This window comes from Mercenaria mercenaria, unplaced genomic scaffold (genome assembly GCF_021730395.1).
Source record: "Mercenaria mercenaria strain notata unplaced genomic scaffold, MADL_Memer_1 contig_3340, whole genome shotgun sequence".
NCBI lineage: Eukaryota > Metazoa > Mollusca > Bivalvia > Venerida > Veneridae > Mercenaria > Mercenaria mercenaria.
In genome coordinates, this window is record NW_026461468.1 from 60,854 (window position 1) to 75,879 (window position 15,026).

At 34.1% G+C, this 15,026-nt stretch overlaps 1 long non-coding RNA gene across 1 annotated transcript; it reads right to left on the reverse strand.

The window, feature by feature from the left end:
- Window positions 1–385: 385 nt before the first annotated feature.
- Window positions 386–7,351, reverse strand: LOC128552975 (uncharacterized). The gene is made up of 3 exons (XR_008369215.1): window positions 7,243–7,351; window positions 3,501–3,591; window positions 386–575 (listed from the first exon to the last, which is right to left on the reverse strand). It is a non-coding gene; the product is annotated as an uncharacterized LOC128552975 (long non-coding RNA).
- Between the last annotated feature and the right edge of the window lie 7,675 nt (window positions 7,352–15,026).

A 15,026-nucleotide genomic window follows, 5' to 3' on the forward strand; every position in this document is an offset into this window, starting at 1 on the left:
CTCACATGACTATTTGGTATCGTGCAGGAAAAAGTTTGATTCATGTAACATTTTTGTTTGTAATTCCCAGCACAAAACGTCTGCCCTTTTCTCAATACTTCCTTTTAACCCGTCACCTAAATTCCAATACGTTCATCAACTATACATATGAGAGACGTGTTTGAGAAAAGTAACAGGATTATCTGGCAGACACTTTGTGGCGAGATAAGCACGCATTATCCTGTTTTCGACGCTTTATATCTTTTAAGAATCTGTCAAGTAATTATGAAATGGGTTGGCCACCCTGTTAGCGCAATCACGAAAAATACAAAGTATTACGCTGGTTTAATGTGAAACGCGGGGAAATTACTCTGATCACACATAGATACCAACGTAGTTACCTCTTGCAACCTTTCCTGCAGTGCAGCATTTTCATTTCTAAGCCTTTGGTTTTCTCTCTCAGCAGCCTGTACTGCGCCCGTCAGGGTTGCAATATTTCTTTCCAATGTTTGCGTTTGATTTGAATATTCCCTTACAATGACTTGCAGCCTGTTTTGTATATCTTCAATACTGTTTCTTCGAGTTAAAGCTTGAAACTGAAATATTGGCATACCTATGCTTAAAGCAGAAAACCCGTAATGATATTCGGCAATTTACGTATCCACCGTGTCCCATTTCGGCATTTTCCGAATTTTACAGAGTCACGTGTGCATTGCATGACGGGAGTACGTTAACTTACGGGAATTGCCGAGTGTCAGTTTGGGTCCACAACCTTAAGATCAGATTTGGACAGTGTCGAATGCTAGTTCAATTTCCAGATCATTTGCAGATAAATCAGGTCCAGATAAATCGTTAAGATAAATCAGGTCGTTTGAATCGTTTGCAGAAAATTTTAACCTGTTATTAAAAACAAATACAAACTGAAACTGAAACTGTTTTATTTATTTTAACTTTTATGTAAAACATATTGAATGGCGCTTTACAAACACATAGAAATTAGGTCTAAAAATTAAGACATTTTATAGGCATTGTAACTGAAAATACAAACTTCAAGTAGGAGCTATCTATATTATATGTATGTGAAGTTAACTGCATCAGAATACAAGGACTGAAATAATTATTAAAATATCATTTCCTCAAAAAGAGTTATTTGAGCTGAAAAAAATGACCCCAGATGAAATATTTGGAAAAAATTGAGACAACTCCGCAAAGACTTTATGATAGGCTTAGGTGACAATTGACCTAGTACCTCATCCAAACTACCCATTTTTTACCTCTAACCATGAAAAAGGCATGCACATTTGCCACATAAATTAGCAACCTGAATACAAAACTATGTAAAGATCAAATAATTGATTGCCTTGGGGAAAGTAGGACATTTTTTGTGGTGAAATTTGTCAACAAACAGACGAGTTTTTTAAAAATGTCAAAACCCACAGAATTTCACAAAGTGAAAAATGTTGAAACAAATACTGCTGGAAAGAAAACAATCTCAACTACCGATACATATGCGTCAAAGTATGGGAAAAATATCTAGAAATATGAGAAAATCGAAGAAATCAATTTCAAGACAGTTAGATGCATAACTGTGTAATTATACATGGTATTTATCATAGATAGGTTACTTTTCCTTTGCACTGATATAACATGGGCAGGATTAGGATTAAGAAACGGTGTTCACTGAACAATTTCACTATATAATTAGATTGTTTCCTTTGGGTAAAGAAGACTTAGGGTAAATCTCTACTTTTAAAGATGTATGAAATACATGAGCATAAATATCGTTGTGAATAAACTATACAATGCAGTAAGTATTAAACAAAAGATCAGGCATCAGATAAGAAAAAAAATACAAAGACTATATTTCGGCGATTGAAAGTACGAAAGCTTACTGTATCCATTTAGATTTCAGACAACAAGTAAATAAACACCGAAGACTCAACCAGGAATGTATGAAAAATGTTTTTAAAAAGATGTTACGTTCTCATAGTGATAGTGATCAATTTTGTGATATTCGCGTTGCAGACGAATATGAAAATACCCATTTTGCTGTACAAAAATAATTATATAGATTCTTTTACTATGCACCTATATCTACTATTGTAATGTGTATCATCAAAACACAGAGACAAAATACAATTACTGTCTTCCATTGAGGAAGACACGAAGACGTATCGACCTTTGAAGAGTGATAATGACTGAGTGCATAGTGGAAGTTGATGAATCTTCATACTGACCGATGGCGTAGAGTGCATTGATGAATCTTCATACTGACCAAGGGCGTAGAGGTCTCGATGAATCTTCGTATTGACCAAGGGCGTAGATTGCATTGATGAATCTTCGTATTGACCAAGGGCGTTAATCCCCTTCATAAAAATGTTAGGGCTATCATAATCCCCTTCTTTCAAATTAAAATAGGGATAATGTCTCAGTTCTAGACAGTGATAATTGAACTGGGATCATGGGAATAGTATGACACACTATTATGCATTTGTAACTTATGTTACTTTGTTACATTTCTTGTCAGCCTATGTGACTATATTTTACCAAGAGGACAAGCAGCATAAATGCATTGCTACTTTTCCTGGATCATGTTCGAATCAAAATTCTTCCACAACGTAAAATTTGATAAAGCACTGAACAGCCAAAAATACGTCTACTTGTTGATATTTTTCTCATTAGAGGGGATTTCAATCAAGGGGATTTTGATAGTCCTATAATTTTCATGAAGGGGATTATGATAGTCCTAACATTTTCATGAAGGGGATTATGATAACCCCTACAAAGCGTGAAGGGGATTTTGTAACACCTTGTCATTTTTCAGCGGAGGGGATTTTGATATACACTCGAATTCTCATATCGACCGAGGTGTACATGTCGTCGGTGAATCCTCAAAGAGGCCAAGGGCATGTACATAGGGGATCGATGAATCCTCTTATCGAATGAGGACGTACATAGCGTTGATGAATTCTCGTATTGATCTAGGATGGAGAGGGTGTCGATGAACCACCATACTGACCGCGGGTAGAGAGTGCCGATGAGCCCTAATAATTACCGAGGGTATAGAGTGCATCGATGAATCTTCATACTGATCGAGGGCGTACCACATATAGATGAAACCTCATATTGACCAAATCGTACAGGTAACAAAGATTTGGTTATTAAATCCAACGACCGAAAGTTTCTTGCGGAACGGTGAAAGGACTGCAAACCTTTGTAGCGGTTTGTAATTTTCTAGTGCTATATATTTGATGATGGACTTCAAAATGTTATGACATCAGTTCTTAAAGCTGGTCTGTTTCTTAAGCTCCACCCTTGAGTCAATATGATTTTTTATCACCACTCAATGTGACTGTGGTTGGATCAGTGCAAATGACTATAAAAGTAGACTAAATTATAAAGGTATTTTATTTATTCCTAGACACAACTTTCTTAATTATTCGCCTTTAGATCTAGTGTACAAAGCAAAAATTGAAAACACAAAATTTATTCATTAATTACTAAATCAATATAACACTTACTTTTTCAGAAATTTCACTCTCCAGTCTGGCATGTTCCCTGCATATTTCATTCAGTCTGGCAACCTCCGCTTCCGCCATTTTATATTACGGTCTGTAATAACAAATGAATAATGTTTTAATGTTCAGTTTTACCACCTTTGGCAGATGAAAAAAAACAACAACAATTATCTAAACGCTTTATGATACTTTATACAGTATTCTCTGATTGAGGAAACATTTTCAAACATTATGTTTTTCTTTAAGAAATAAATGTATATTTTGTATGGTTAAATATGTGTCCGCCATCTGTCACTGCACATACAAGGGTATGAATAAAACTTCTGTCTGTGTACACTGGGTAACTCCTAGCTATGAGCCTTGTTAAAAAATTGATTATGTCAATTTATGTGTCGGGCATTCTGTTTACATTAGAGAACTCTATATTTGTAGTGAAAAGCTTTGTCATCAGTGTTGTTTTTAACTGTTAGAGATTCAAAAGAATTTCCGAAATTGTATAAGTTGATATACTTTCTGAATACAATAAGAAAGGGCTACAAACCTTTGAAGATGTAAGCAAATAAAATTTTGTAAAACATTATACACTGTCTTAACCAGGTAAAACTATATGATACGGTATTATAGTCATTTTCACAAAAGATGGAATAAAAAGCTAAAAGATACTGGTTTTTATTAATATGACAGAAGCAATCATTAGGCGTAAAAAATAGTTTGTTGCCGGTATCCCGACCTACCCTTAATTTTTGGCCAGACCCTAAATGTTTTATGGCCTTGGAGAATGTTTTTTTTTTTCAACTGATCCTGCTACAATCTATACTTTGGACTGGAATAAACTTGCTGGAACATTTAAAATTCTAAGAAATTATCTATTGATCTTTTTTGTTTAAACAGCTTTACTCCACTTTGTAAACTTAATCCAGGTCATATGTCATTGCACAATATGTTATTGACAAATACATTTTTTATCTGCAGGAGAGCATTTCTCCATTCTGTGATTTAATCCAGGTCATATGTCATTGCGCAATTTGTTATTGACAAAGACATTTTTTCTACAGGAGATAAAATAACAACAGAATTAACAAGCAGAAAATGTTTGTTTTCATTTAATAGTCATTTAACTATCATTCCTTTAGTCATGCACGTATTCTTTGCAAAGATCAGTTGAAAGATACGATTTAGTAAATGTATCAATTTCCGTTAAGCGCATTATATATCAATCAGTCACGCCACCCATGTCACGTCACATGATTTACAGTTTTACCCATGAATCTTTTTTTTCTGTTTGTGAATTTCTTTTCGCCTTTCAGTAATTATGATAATTTATTATATTTTTTTTTCATTCACACAGATCTCTTAAACGATTAGCCCAGTTTACGACCAGTGCGAAAATGTAGTATCCAAAACATATGGTAATAAAGTTCATGTAAGTAATGAATTTAAGCCCTAGAAAAGTGGAGTGTTTGCCTTTTTCAATTGTCCATCTTTTTTAATTTTGTGTTGGTGGTGGTGATGGAGGGTATCTAAATATTATTTGATCTAGAGTTATTAATCCTCACATGATTATCATGCAGCATGTGAAATTTTACACCTGGTATTTCAACTGGGATTTCACTGAGCCACACCAGAGTTATGGCCCTTGAAATATAATAGAAATAATATTAATAAAGTGAAGTTATTTGTGAACCTGTGTATTTTTTTTTATAGATTTCTGTCGGTCAGACCAGAGTTAATGCCCTTGTTTAAGCCAAAACTACGCCTACGTGTAATCCCAAAATCACGTTTAAAACTTTACATGCTATATCGCAATCCTCTAACGTGTAATGGGTCTAAGTCAAGTACATTTTGAGATACAGTAACAGGGGAAATGTGTGTGTGTTTGTGGTGGGAGAGGGTGGGGGCACAATTTTGAGAGTGTAGGGACAGCATAAGATCGGAATCGGCATGTTCCTATGGCATGACTGGTAACAATGGTGGCGTAATGATTTTATGTCTCGAAAAGAAGTTTGCACAGCAGGTTGTGTTTAGCGAACTGTACTTTTCTTGTATGAAAATTATTTTAGCTCATCTTATTTTTTGGGGAAAAAAATGAGTTATTGTCCCTGGCGTTGCCTGGTTAATTTTTATGTTCAGGTCAGCTTTTCTCCTAAACTATCAAAGCCATTGCTTTAAAACTTGTAACACTTGTTCACCATCACAAGCTGACTCTGTTCAGCAAGAAACATAACTCCATCCTGCTTTCTGTAAGAATTATGGCCCCGTTTGGACTTTGAAAATCAGATTTCTTGGTTAAGTTTTATGTTTAGGTCAGCTTTTCTCCTAAACTGTTAAAGTTATTGCTTTGAAACTTGTAACACTTGTTCACCATCATAAGCCGACTCTGTATAGCAAGAAACATATTTCCATCCTGCTTTTTGCAAGAATTATGGCCCCTTTTGGACTTAGAAAATATCAGATTTATTGGTTAAGTTTTATATTTAGGTCAACTTTTCTCCTAAACTATCAAAGCTATTGCTTTGAAACTTGTAACACTTATTCACCATCATAACTGACTCTGTACAGCAAGAAACATAACTCCATCCTGCTTTTTGCAAGAATTATGGTCTCTTTTGGACTTAAAAATATCAGATTTCTTGGTTAAGTTTTGTGTTTAGGTCAATTTTTCTCCTGAACGGTCAAAGCTATTCCTTTAAAACTCAGAGCAGTTATTCGTCATTCAAAGCTGACTCTGCACAAAAAGTACCGTAACTCAATATTGCTTTTTGCAAGAATTATGGCCCCTTTTGAAAATCATGGGTAGGACAATATTTCTATTATACAGAGACAAAAAATCAGATGAGCGTCTGCACCTGCACGGCGGTGCTCTTGTTTTTATACTTACGAGATAGATATTAATGGGAATATAAGTTTCTGAAAATTTGATAAAACTGTTAAAAAATAAGTGGATTTAATATGATATAAACAGCCACCCTATTTTGCGGTGTCCAACCTTCAATATTTGCTTTAAAATAGTAGACCTGTAAAGACAATCGGCAACTTACGTTGTCTTCGGATGCAACTTCGGGGAAAGCCATGAGCGCGTTACGGAAATATGTCGAGTCACTTATCGAGGATACGTAATCATACGGACATTGCCAAGTGCTATTTCGGGTCTGCTACCTTAAGTAGTTGTTTGTAAAAACTAGTCAGCAGCCCGTTTATTATGGTGGTTCACCATAACTGAAAGTGTGGTGAAATAAAGAAGTGTAAACTGGTATACCAACACCCAGTTACGCAAAAAAAAAATATAGAGAAGAATTTTGTTTAAAAAGAGTTTCTATCAGCTGATTTAATGCAATTACTGGTTCTCAGCTTGATGTTGCATTTCCAATTACTCGTACTCGTACAGAAAGCAATGTAAAAATAACCTATTTTCTTTTTTTCGTTCTTCTTAAACAAAACTCCTATCGTAATACTATCCTGTAATAATATCCTGTTTGTAGTATACAAGTGCTAAAGGAAATACATGTCTTTTTGGAAATAGTTATCCTGTTGGTGTTGTGCAAGTCATAAAGAAAATGGTTGCCACTTGGGTACAAGACAAATGTTTCTTTCAGGTCATGCATACTACCTGTAGAATAGAACTTTCGTATTTTTATATGAGGTAAATTTTGAAGAAAAAACTCAAACACTTCGGCTCTTTGATCGTTGATCAGATACATGTGTGAAAATTTCAGTGATGTTTTGTGATTAATACAAATGATCTTACTTGTTAGACAAACTCAAAGTGAATTATCCTTAAACTCTTTAAAACACCGCTAATAAAAAAAAAAAAAAAACACGCACACACTTTGCGTACTATTTGAATGAAAATTACAAACAAGTAAGTTGTAGCGGAAAGGTTTGTAACAATAGTCTCGTAGTATAGTAGTTATGGGTCAAGTCTTTCATATAGCAAAGCAGAAAGACAAAGGCGAGTGATATGTGCTGATAAAGTTGTTTTGTTCAAATTGGATGATTTATAACTTTTCTTTTTAGTACTTCTTTAGAGGTATTTTCTCAGTTTTGATGAGAGTAATTTCCATTTACTTGTTAATTGTGATCAGGTTTAAATGTTATAAGGTCCTGTCTAACATTTAACATTTAAAGTTCCAGAAGGATTTAATTTCATGTTAAAAAGACCGTATAAATTATGTATCCAAATAGATGTTACGTATAATTAAATGATGAGAAAACCACTACTTTCAATATTACACCTGAACTTACGTAGTTAAGAGACATAAACAATGGTTTCAGAAAACATTTCTGCTATATTTATTAATATTTAATCTTTGGCAAATAGATAAAAAAAACAGATACTGAAAACAAAATTTAACAGCAAATAGACAAACTTATATTCAGAACAAAAACTATGAACAAAGGCGTTAGTTTATTAAGACTTACAATATCCACTTTAATATCATAATGCCTTTGTTCATAGTAAACTCGTATAAAAGCGGAGACCGTAAACAGAGTTATGCAATTTATTTCAAATAAATTAAACACAGTATTAACAGTATTTTTAACATTATCATATGATATCATAGCCATACATATTTTAACAAGTTTGCAGTTTTTACTTCATATCACTTATAATTAAGTAAACAGTAAGACAATTTCAATAATGATGATAATAATAATAACAAGAGCCATGTTAGACATGGCCAATCCCCCCGCCGGGCATATTATAATTGAAGGCTAAAGTTCCTGGTAAGTTAGTGTCTGAAAGTATTTTTTTTTTTGGAGAAGATGTGGACCACGGGTTTTAAAGATGTGGAGGAAAGAATTATTCAGTGGTGAAATGGTTTACTGCTAAATTTTATTAATTTTCATGAACAGTATAGCTGTATGATGTTTTTCTATATGGCTACTGTAAAAAGAAGGAATGGAAAGCTAACAGGGAAAAAGAGTGCCAGAATGTCACAATATATGCCCGTCACAGCAAATTTCTTTACTCTAGCAGCTGTATTTGCAAATGGAATTTTAATTTTGTGGTTGTTTAGTAATCATTGTAAGTCTTTTGTTTTTCTAAGTCCACAAAAAAACTCCTTACCAGGTAGAGATGTCTTAAAATACACCTAAAATTGGAAAGTAACATCCAGGTTGTACCACAGAAAAGTGGTCTGTTTTTTTTCCCTGTGGTCAATTATAAAAATGTTACAACATAAGTCATTTATAGTAACAACTAATGGAAGTTAATCTTAAAAAAAAAAAAAAAAAAAAAAAAAAAAAAAAAAAAAAAAAAAATTGTAAGTCCACACAAAAATCTTTACTAGGTAGAGATTGGTCAAAATACACCTCAAAATTGGATGTAGCATGCATGTTGTACTACTGAAAAGTGGTCTCGATTTTTCCCTACGACTAGTAATGAAAAAGTTACAATAAAAGCTATTGAAAGTAACAACAAAGGGAAGTAATTCTAAAGAAGGGAACTGCGCTTGACACTTCGTCTCATGATGGTGTATAATTGTGCCAAGTTACATCAAAATCCCTCCATGCATGAAGAAGAAATGCTTCGGACAAAGTCATTCTTGTATCTGACCTTTGGCCTCTGAGTGTGACCTTGACCTTAGACCTAGGGACCTGGATCTTGCGCATGACACTCTGTCTTGCGGTGGTGAACATTTGTGCCAAGTTATATCAAAATCCCTCTATGCATGAAGAAGAAGTGCTCCGGACAAAGTTTTCATTCTTGTATCCTTTGACCTCTAAGTGTGACCTTGACCTTAGAACTAGGGACCTGGTTCTTGCGCATGACACTCCATCTCGTGGTGGAGAACATTTGTGCCAAGATATATCAAAATCCCTCCATGCATGAAAAAGATATGCTGCAGACAATTTTTTTTAAGAAAATATGATAAAGGGGAATAACTCAAAAAGTAGGCAAGGTAGAGTTATTGTTCTTGCACACTGCACTTCCTCCTAATGTGTTCTATCAGTGTATGAAGTTTGAAGAAAATCCCTCCAGTACGTTTGGAGTTATGCTCTGGACAAAATTTTTAAAGAAAATATGATAAAGGGGAATAACTCAAAAAATAGGCAGGGTAGAGTTATTGTTCTTGCACACTGCACTTCCTCCCAATGTGTTCTATCAGTGTATGAAGTCTGAAGAAAATCCCTCCAGTACTTTTGGAGTTATGCTCCGGACAAAATTTTTTAAGAAAATATGATAAAGGGGAATAACTCAAAAAATAGGCAAGGTAGAGTTATTGTTCTTGCACACTGCACTTCCTCCCAATGTGTTCTATCAGTGTATGAAGTTTGAAGAAAATCCCTCCAGTACTTTTGGAGTTATGCTCCGGACAAAGATCATTGCGGACGCACGGACGGAGGGCATTTCTAATATCCCCTTCGCCTTTGGCGGGGGGATAAATAATGATAATAATAATAATAATTATTAATTTGAACGTAAAATCTTCCGTATTTAAAAGACTTAATATTTTTTACCTGATCTGAACATAGAATACACCTGGCCTGAACTAAATTGGAACTACAAAAATAAAGTTATCAAAATCCAGTGCTTATAGTCAAGTAGATTTAAAACAGCAAATCACAGGAAGCGAAACAAAACAAGATCTACTCAATTATAAGTGAAGAAAAAATTACGTTCTCAATAATTTTCCGATTTGAATGAAACAAAATCGAAAAAAAAAGCTTATTGTAATATATTAAACCAAAGAAACTCTAAATGAAAGTTGTTTCCATTTTGTGTAAGTGCTTGATGGTATGCCAGTATATGTACAGGAATGGGTCGAGGACTGGATATCAGTACTCAAGTATTATTCGAGTACTGGACAACTTGTTACTGACTCACGTAAGTACAGATTTTGCAAAAGTAGTCAGTATCACTTAATATTTACTTTTGGAATCCATAACTTTTCGCACAATTTCTTCACATCACCAACGATACAAGGGATTTGTCAAAAGTTTAGTGTACTGATTATTTTCAAATGGCTTTAATATGACAATAAATACTAGGTTACTGTAATTTCAGTGTGATTTTCTTTTAAACGTGTTCAATCTCAACCTAATAAGTTGATAATCTGTTTATCTGTACAGTTGATAATGACGTGTGGCGGCTGTAAAAAGTCTCCCCGTACTTAGATTCAGTGTTGTTATATTTTCTGGTCCTTTGGGATCATGGAGTCCATTCAACATATGTGTAATAGAGTTCCGCTTAAGCCGGTGCTAGGGGGCGTGAGAGGTGTTGCATATTTCATTACCTCTCATGAACAGACTCGATCAAACATGTTATTAAAGGTCAGGGTAAGGATTTCCATGGTTACAAAATATATACAAGTTGTACATTAAAGATACTTATCATTCAAATCGCTTGAATTCAGTCTGTAATTTATCACAGGCGCTCAAGGTCTTTTTTAGTCACAGTCATAAGCTTATTTCCCAAACAGGATACAACTTCATTACTGGGATACCACTCCCGACAATTCATTGCAACATAAAACTCTCGTCGGTGTTATACCCTACCCATTTGTCTCACAAATTAAGCTTGTGCACTATGGGCCGATGGGAGCGAGAGAGATATGTTTGCGCATCTGCAGTGACTCGAATCAACACCATTTTTTGAATAACCAAGTACAAACAACTTGAATATTTTTTTTTCTTTTTTTTTTTTATAAATATCTAAAAGAGCGAAAATAGAGAATGGGAAATATTATATCTACCCTAGCAGACTCTTTTGACTTAAATCAGTTATAACTTCTTTTGAAAATGAATGAAATTTTATTTTAAGTTTCTTGTAAAATATCACCGTAATGATAAGGCAAAAGAACGAAGAGCCAATAGGAAAAGCCAAGTTTCAAGAACGCAGCTTACCCAAAACAAAAGTATTGCCATTTAAACAAAATTCTACAGTTATATCTTAAGGGCAAAAGAGTTTTCAGGTGCTAAACACCCCTGTGGAATTTAAACTTGCTAATGGTGCGCAATAAATCATTCTCTGGTTCCAATATAACAAGACAATGTAAATAAAAGTTGTCAAAACCAGGTGTATTCCATAAAAACGCACGTGTAACAAAGTTGCGAGTCGGTGGTGTACGTTTTCCCAAGATAAATATGAATATCTAGAAAATTATCAAATTTACGTGTTTGTTTAAATGACATCATCTGAATCGTGCTTTTTATCTTTGTAATGTTCCCCTTAGTTTGTATATCCCAATATACCTGAACAATAATAGAAAAAAATGGGAAGAAATTGACAAGTTTATGCACTTTATGCACTAGTATTTGTAGTGCTAACATATTGCCCTTATTTATTCATTTCTATTGATCAGTCTGTGTGATGAGATTGTTACAGCTTATATTACTTTTTGTGTACAAAAAGTAAGAAAACCATAACTGGGCTGAAGGAGAAAAAACAACGGGTCTCATTTTTTGCGCACAAAGAAATTAGAAGGGAAAATTAACTAGAGGTAAAAATGCTGGGGAATTCGTTACACTACTAGCTTTTAACTGTACGTACGAAATTAAACCAGTAACATTCTGCGCGTCCAAATATGCTTATTAGAAACAAAACATGTGTAGGTTTCTTTAGTTAAAGATATGTATGAAAAACAAATTCCAAACGTTCAAGTGTGACGCAGCTGTCCGTTTGCATATAACATGACAAAAACCTTTCGTCGCAGAGGGGCAATGTTTGCGAATTGACATGTATAAGAAGTTTGTCAAGCATTAATACTTACACCATTGTGCAGTCGAAGTAAGGTATGTAGACTAAATAATTTTTTTAAAGATATAAACGACTCGCATAATTATAAACAATGGCTTAAATTGCAAGGAACAATGATTAAAGCTCGATCTATAATCAATACTATCATTTGTGAAACGTACGTGTATCTGGTTGCTAAACCTTTGTTTTTGGCTTTTGTTTTTATTCGTCTATAATATCCTATCATTTTGTTATTTTCAACGAGTCAGCCATACATGGCAATATCAGACAGACATATTTGGACTAAAGCAAAAGACCTGTCGCAGAAACGACTTTTTACTCGGGAACTTGATTTGAGTATATACCAGCTAGAAAACCATAAAAAGATATTAGTGGAGGTACACTTGCATTTGAAGTAAGTACATATTTTACTACAAGAAGGGTACATTTGTCCAATCGAATGAAGTCATAAATATGCATGAATTTTCTTATTATCAGCAAAAAGCCATGTTAATCTAATCAAAACGACATATTTCAGGTCGGAGATGACTTTGTCAGTCAAGACTTTCTCATTTATAGCTAAAGCTTTGTTAATGTATTCAAAATAAAGTAAGTTTTACCTATAGCTTTGTTAAGCTACCAAATACTATCAAGTTCAGGTCAGAGATATCATTTTCAGTAATAACTTTCTTATTTATAGCTTAACTTGGTTAAATATTAAAAAAAATATAAATCAGGTCGCTGGTACCAGAACAGAAGGAAAATGCAGCTGTATATATTATACCCTTTACTTAGCTACATATACTATGAAAACCATGGTCGAGAACGGGAAAATTTATTGACGAATTGCAATCGCACAATTCATACCTTAAACATACAGCTCGGTAAATGTGTACTATATATATTGAACAAGTGGTAATATTTCTTCAATCATGCACCGGTCACATTTCTTCAATATCAATCAGAGAAACAATGCATAGCAACGATACAGAAAAAAAACTTGGTTGAACTTCCATAGTGAAGTTCCGGTCTACATAATAAAACTATTCTGATTGGTTGATGTGAAAATGTATGTCAGTCGTAGTTTAACAGCACGTGTACGTTAAAATGTGTTTAAGCAGCATAGATCTGCAATATAATGAATTAAATAAACTGTATAATGTATAAAAATGACTGTATGACTTTAAATTCAAACTATTTTTTTAGGATGAATTTTACTCATCATACCGAGTTCGATTGTATAACAGTTAATATTTTGCATTCTGTGTTTTCTTGTTAACATTTTGCCTACATGTGCACACTGCTGTGACCTCTAGACCGGATGTTCATTAGAAAAGTTCACGCAAGGGATTTTTTCTGTTACTATGACGAAAGCATAAAATATGTGGATTGTCTCTGCAATATGAAATATTGAGGCAATGTGACTGTTGCACGATAGGAGATTAATTACCATCTGTTCAATATGGTTGGCACCCATTCACTGAACTATGCGTTTTAGGTGAGAAATGTGCGAAATGGGTTAGTGCACTTTCCCGTTCATGACCATTGTTCTTATAGAATACCTAGGGTAGGGTATTACACGTACAGAGGCATTTTCTTTCTGGCCTGGTGCCAGTGGGTTAAGGACATAGATGTCATGTTTAATAATGATCTTCTCACAGAGGGTCGTTGTTTTAATTTGCAATAACACGTTTTCTTACTTAGTATGTCACTGTATGGCTATAAGCTACTAAGTAAACTTTCAATACCTCGCGTTTGGGTCGCGGATGGTGGAGTGGTAGAATATGGAGTGGATACTGCAAAACTTTAACAAGCAAGAAAAAATATAACGGTAATTTTGGCTACTCTGATCTTATTTAGTGAAATCACTCCCCCCCCCCCCCCCCTCCAAAAAAAAAAAACAACAAAAAATCAAAGGTGCACACATTCAAATGATAAACAGAAATCATATTATGTTTAATGAATGACTCCACATTAAATGTTTTTCGACAAATGCATGACAAACGTTCGGCACATTAAATTTGCAGTCAGAAAAAGTTATTATACTTCGTCTCAGCGCAGTCATTTTTTTTGGCAATGAAAAGAGGATATTTGTTTGTTTTAGTGTAGGCCTAAGATCGAAATATATTTCACCGAGTTAATACTATAATGCAATATTTTCACGAGTCTAATTTCTTTTACGTTTCATTTTGATAAACAGCAAATATTTATGAACCTCTTATTATTTTTTTAAACAACTTTACCTTTACTTAAGAATATTTGCAAGGAAATTCCTATCATTTATAATTCATATCATTTCGCATTCAAATGTTGTTCCGTACCAGTGAAAAATAAAATTGATATTTTCACTGTTTGAAACAGTGAAAATATCAATTTTATTTCGCTGATAAATTTCAATACTTCACAGAAGAGCATAAAATAAAAACTCAATGACATAATACGCACACTTGATACCCGTACGGTACCGAAAAGTCACGTGGGTTGTCCGCCTTTTACACAGTCAGTTTGGCTTTATATTAAGTCAAGATCATACGTTTAACAAGCTAAAGCATAGCAAAATTCCTTCTAGGGCACATGTATATAAATTCAGTAATGAACATCATGTAAAAGTTTGGTTGCAATGTCTGTATTAGTATGTGGAACCCTGGGATTTGGACGAAATGACATTCCCTACCCTCAATTTAAGCGCCCCAGGGGCGTTTATTTCTGCTTTAAAATACAAAATAAACTATTGTTGTTTTCTGTTGCCTGAAAATAGTCCGCTTTTTCCACAGTATTTTTGCTAACATATGTTGTTTAATCCAACAGTACAGTAAATCCGTTACCACTTTCATTTAAGTCAGTGCGGC